The following is a 6,453-nucleotide window of genomic DNA, read 5'->3' on the forward strand; positions in this document are numbered from 1 at the left end:
TATATATACTATGAGATTCAGGGCCTCTGTAACACGGATTTTTGGTTCTCAATAATTTGTTTTTCATCTATGCATTTCATAAATATAACGCTTATTCAGAATACATATTATATCAACACATTAATTTTGAGTGTATTCTGCACTACGTAGGTTGAATGAATTTGGTACTTATAATGTAAAAGTGACCTTTTTTTGAAGACGGGCCAACTTACTCAGAGAAAAGGTTTCGAACGCACTCGTTACGTAACTTATGACATCATTTCTTCCCTCTTTCTCGATGGATGATTGGCTATACGTAACGAAGGCTAAACCTCTGGCAACAATGACATACAAATTTAAATACATGCAAAGCAGTACACCTTTATGAACTCTGGAACCTCCCCACTGATAATTGACATAATGAACAAACCAACAAAATATGTTAATAAATACAAAAACACTTCGATTACTAGTCTAACTCCCAAAATAAGTTTCCAAAGAAATTACAGTCTACTTTATAGGTCACAATCAGATTGACAAGATGTAGGGAATAGTTGGTAATTACCAAAAACATAGTAGACAAGCTTGATTTGATAACTGCTATATCCAATGCCAAGCAATTTTTATTTATCGGCTATCTACCAATTTACTAAAAGAAAAAAAAAAAAAGACGGTACCGTATATTGGCTTTAAACCTTCACCAATAATTATCGTCAGAATGGTGACTTCATGAGGCTCCACCCACTTTCGCCTCGTTATAATTCAGGATAACACTGAAGGCTACCATGGGCATTGTTGGATTAGAAAATTTAACTTCTGGCTATAAGAACTAATTTCTCGAGTAGTTGTAAGAAGTGCTAAAAGATCCTCAAGGATCCCAGCAGTTGGTCTAAACGTTTAATTCATGTATATTACTGCTATACTGTAGCGGCACTACTGCTACAGTAGTATTACTACGCTAGCACTGATACCCCACCCACATCTATGTATCGTTCCACCATTCATAAAGTCTTTAGGTTTCAGAGCCGATGGCATTTCTGTCTGGTGGATAGGCGGGGCAACATTTAGTCAAAAGGTGTTTGTTTACCTTGCTTACGTAATGAATGTTTTTCGACTCTTGGCTCGTAATCATTGGCCATGGCGTCGGCTAGATCATTTTTACTCTATAAAAATTAAAACTATCGGGTTTAGGTTATTGATAATGCTGACAAAATTTGTGTGTGGTTGTAAAATATACATATGTCAACTTTCAGCTACATCCGATGCTTTGACAAGGAGCAAAGTCCAAAAAACCGTGTTACAGAGACCCTGAATCTCATAATATATATATATATATATATATATATATATATATATATATATATATATATATATATATATATATATTTATATATATATATATATATATATATATATATATATATATATATATATATATATATATATATGAACTTATCACATCACCGTGATTCATATAAATCATTCGAGCTACAAATGTCCTTTAATATCTAATTCGCTCTACCTCGGAATTGATATATTTTCATATATGTACCGAAGGGGAATTTTTACTTGATAATAATTTCGTCCCCCCATGGGATCGAACCACCGTCCAGTGGACGGGAAACGAAATCAGAAACGGACAGTGACGCTATCGAGTCGGCCAGCAGAGAGGCTAATAAGTTTATATCGATTCTGACCATTACAAATCACCGTTGATCTCGGTGTTTTAGTAATTAGAATCGATATGAAACCCCTCAACCATGCTAGCCGATTCAAGCGTTTGACCAACGTAGCCTTGTTATGAATACTTATCACATAACCGTGATTCATATAAATCATTTGAGCTACAAATGTCCTTTAATATCTAATTCGTTCTATCTCGGAATTGATATAATTTTATATATGTACCGAAGGGGAATTTTTACTTGATAATAATTTCGTCCCCCCATGGGATCGAACCACCGTCCAGTGGACAGGAAACGAAATCAGAAATGGACAGTGACGCTACCGAGTCGGCCAGCAGAGAAGCTAATAAGTTTATATCGATTCTGACCATTACAAATCACTATCAATCTCGGTGTTTTCGATCCCATGGGGGGACGAAATTATTATCAAGTAAAAATTCCCCTTCGGTACATATATGAAAATATATCAATTCCGAGGTAGAGCGAATTAGATATTAAAGGACATTTGTAGCTCGAATGATTTATATGAATCACGGTGATATGATAAGTATTCATAACAAGGCTACGTTGCTCAAACGCTCGAATCGGCTAGCATGGTTGAGGGGATTTCATATCGATTCTAATTATGAAAACACAGAGATCGACGAAGGCTACAGTTCTCAGCAAGTCTTCAACTGTGATGAGACTGGCCATTTTTGGAAAAAAGCCTCGTTGGACGCACATCACGGAGGAAGAGAAGAAGCTACCCGGGCATCAAGGGCAATATAGTAGAGGTCAGACGGAGAAGAGATTATCGGTGACTCACCTTCCAGAGTGGGCCACAATTCACCCCACGCCGACACAAAATTCCCACCTGACCCTTTTAAGTGACCCGTGGCCGACAACCACACCTAGGGTCTTTCTGGAGATGTGGCCCACGAAATTTGTCACGGCTGTTTCTCTCCGACTGACCTATACTATATTGGCCTTGCCGGGCATAAGCCTATGAAAGACAGGCTTATGCTCACACTGTGTTCCAATGCCAGTGGGGATTATAAAGTCAAGCCCCTACTTGTGTATCATTCGGAGACTCCTCGAGCCTTCAAGGCCCACATAGTGCTAAAGGAGAAGCTTCCAGTTATGTGGAGGGCTAATGTGAAAGCCTGGGTAACGAGACTTTTGTTCACCGAGTGGGTAAATCTGTGTTTCGGCCCGACAGTGAAGATATTCTTGGAAGAGAAGCGCCTCCCTCTGAAATGTCTGCTGTTGTTGGACAATGCCCCTGCTCACCCTCCTGGCCTCGAGGAAGATATCCTAGCAGAGTATCTTTCATCAAGGTTCTTTATCTTCTGCCTAACACCACCCCTCTCCTCCAGCCCATGGACCAGCAAGTGATATCGAACTTCAAGAAGCTGTATATGAAACATCTTTTCAAGAGATGTTTCGACATCACCGATACCACAAACCTTACCTTGCGTGAATTTTGGAAGGAGCATTTTGATATTGTCACAAGCATCCGACTCATTGATCAAGCTTGGTAGGAGGTTTCGAGGTGAACCTTGACTTCTTCGTGGAGGAAACTCTGGCCTGATGCTATATCCGCCAAGACTTCGAGGGATTAAACGTGGGCGAAGCTGATGCAGATTCAGAAACAGTTGACGATCCTGAAACTGTTTCGCAACCAGATCTTGATGAGATTTATGCTCTCGGCCAGTCCATGGGGCTGGTTATCGACGAGGACAACGACAATGACCTTCTCGAGGAGCACCAAGAGTAGCTTACGACTGATGACCTGAAGGAGTTAGAGGCCATGCAACATAACGTCGTTCAAGAAGAGTTCTCTAGCAGCGGCGAGGAGAAGGAGGGCCCTATGACAACGGCAGAAATTAAGGATGCTCTAGCTGCTTTTCATAAAGTGCAATCATTTGTAGAAAAGAGACACCCCGAAAAGGCTTACACAGGTCGTATGCTAGCGCAGTTCAATGACGTTTGCCTGAGTCGTTTCAGGAACATTGTGAAAAGCAGGCAGAAGCAATCTTCCTTGGATAGTTATTTTTTTAGAGGCCTGTAGTAGTAGTAGTAAGCAAACAGGAAGATCCAAGTGATACGAAAAAACAGGAAGTTGAAAATGGTGAAGATTGTGAAATTTTGTGAAAAACGTAAAGTATAAAAAAGTAAAAAAAATAAATAAATAAATAAATAAAATTAATTTTAAGTTTTTTGTGAAGTTAAGTGTTAATGTTTCTGCTGTTTGTTAATGTGTTTCGTAAAGTTTAGTGTCAATGTTTTCTGCCATTTTTTTAATGTGTTTCGTAAAGTTAAGTGTTCATGTTTTCTGCCATTTCTCCTCCTCCTCTGTCGCCACTTTCGGAGATCGCCTTATTCGAAAGGTAAGGTTCCACATTTTACTACATATGTACGTACAGTATTTCTTGTACCATGTATACTAATACACTTGATTTACAGGTACATATAGTATATGTAGTTTATGTTAGGTATTGAATGGTCCAAATTGTTGTATTTCATTGTTTATTGGTCAATTTAGCTTTATTATAAAATTTACTGTGGTGTTTTTGTAGGGTTTGGAACGAATTAGGCAACTGACATGTAAATATACAGTAGTACCTCAGGATACGAAATTAATCCATTATGAAGCGGCTTTCGTAACCTGATTTTTTCGTATCTTGATCCGCATTTTACATATAAATTGCCTAATTCGTTCAAAGTCCTACAAAAACACCACAGTAAATTTTATAATAAAGCTAAATTGACCAATAAACAATGAAATACAACAATTTAGACCATTCAATACCTAACATAAACTATATATACTATATGTACCTGTAAATCAAGTGTATTAGTATACATGGTACAAGAAATACTGTACGTACATATGTAGTAAAATGTGGAACCTTACCTTTCGAATAAGGCGATCTCCGAAAGTGGCGACAGAGGAGGAGGAGAAATGGCAGAAAACATGAACACTTAACTTTACGAAACACATTAAAAAAATGGCAGAAAACATTGACACTAAACTTTACGAAACACATTAACAAACAGCAGAAACATTAACACTTAACTTCACAAAAAACTTAAAATTAATTTTATTTATTTATTTATTTATTTTTTTTACTTTTTTATACTTTACGTTTTTCACAAAATTTCACAATCTTCACCATTTTCAACTTCCTGTTTTTTCGTATCACTTGGATCTTCCTGTTTGCTTACTACTACTACAGGCCTCTAAAAAAATAACTATCCAAGGAAGATTGCTTCTGCCTGCTTTTCACAATGTTCCTGAAACGACTCGGGCAAACGTCATTGAACTGAGCAAGCATACGACCTGTGTAAGCCTTTTCGGGGTGTCTCTTTTCTACAAATGATTGCACTTTATGAAAAGCAGCTAGAGCATCCTTAATTTCTTCCATTGTCATAGGGTCCTCCTCCTCCTCCTCCTCGCCGCTGCTAGAGAACTCTTCTTGAATAATGTTATGTTGCATGGCCTCCAACTCCTTCAGGTCATCCGTCGTAAACTCCTCTTGGTGCTCCTCGAGAGGTCATTGATGTCGTCCTCATCGACGACCAGCGAGAGCAACGATCTCGTCAAGATTTGGTTGCGAAACAGTTTCAGGATTGTCAACTGTTTCTGCATCTGCATCAGCTTCGCCCACATTGAATCCCTCGAAGTCTTGGGCGGATATGGCATCAGTCCAGAGTCTCCTCCATGAGCCAAGCTTGATCGAGGAGTTGGATGCATATGACGATATCAAAATGCTCTTTCCAAAATTCATGCAAGGTGAGGTTTGTGGTATCGGTGATGTCGAAACATCACTTGAAAAGATGTTTCGTATACAGTTTCTTGAAGTTCGATATCACTTGCTGGTCCATGGGCTGGTGGAGAGGGGTGGTGTTAGGCAGAAGATGAAGAACCTTGATGAAAGAATACTCCGCTAGGATATCTTCCTTGAGTTCAGGAGGGTGAGCAGGGGCATTGTCCAACAACAGCAGACACTTCAAAGGGAGGCGCTTCTCTTCTAAGAATTTCTTCGCTGTCGGGCCGAAACACAGATTTACCCACTCGTGAACAAAAGTCTCGTTACCCAGGCTTTCACATTAGCCCTCCACATCACTGGAAGCTTCTCCTTTAGCACTTTGTGGGCCTTGAAGACTCGAGGAGTCTCCAAATGATACACAAGTAGGACTTGACTTTACAATCCCCACTGGTGTTGGAACATAGTGTGAGTGTAAGCCTATCTTTCATAGGCTTATGCCCGGGTAGCTTCTTTTCTTCCTCCGTGATGTACGTCCGACGAGGCATTTTTTTTCAAAAAAGGCCAGTCTCATCACAGTTGAAGACTTGGTGAGAACTGTAGCCTTCATTGATCGTCATCTCGTCGAACGTCTTAATAAAAGCTTCGGCCACTTTTGTGTCCGAGCTGTCAGCCTCCCCATGCAGCACCACTGAATGGTTGCCAGTCCGTTTACGGAATTTATCAAACCACCCATTGTCTTCGGCCTGGGCAATCAGATCACCGAAAATAGCGCTGACCTTGTGGCGATTTCTTTGTCTATTATCCATACAAGAAGCAGCCTCTCCATCTCATCATGCACATGGCTCCTTTGTTGGACAAAATAGTCATGCCCTTGGAAGGTGTAGCTGCTTTGATGGCTTCCTTCTGCTTAAGGGTGGTGCCTATCGTCGATGGATTTTGGCTGTATTCCTTAGCGATCACACTCAACCACATGCCAGCTTCATACTTTTTAATGATCTCGATCTTTGTCTCCATAGAAAGCATCCTCTTCTTTCTGT

The sequence above is a fragment of the Macrobrachium nipponense genome, chromosome 40 (genome assembly GCF_015104395.2).
Source record: "Macrobrachium nipponense isolate FS-2020 chromosome 40, ASM1510439v2, whole genome shotgun sequence".
Taxonomy (NCBI): domain Eukaryota; kingdom Metazoa; phylum Arthropoda; class Malacostraca; order Decapoda; family Palaemonidae; genus Macrobrachium; species Macrobrachium nipponense.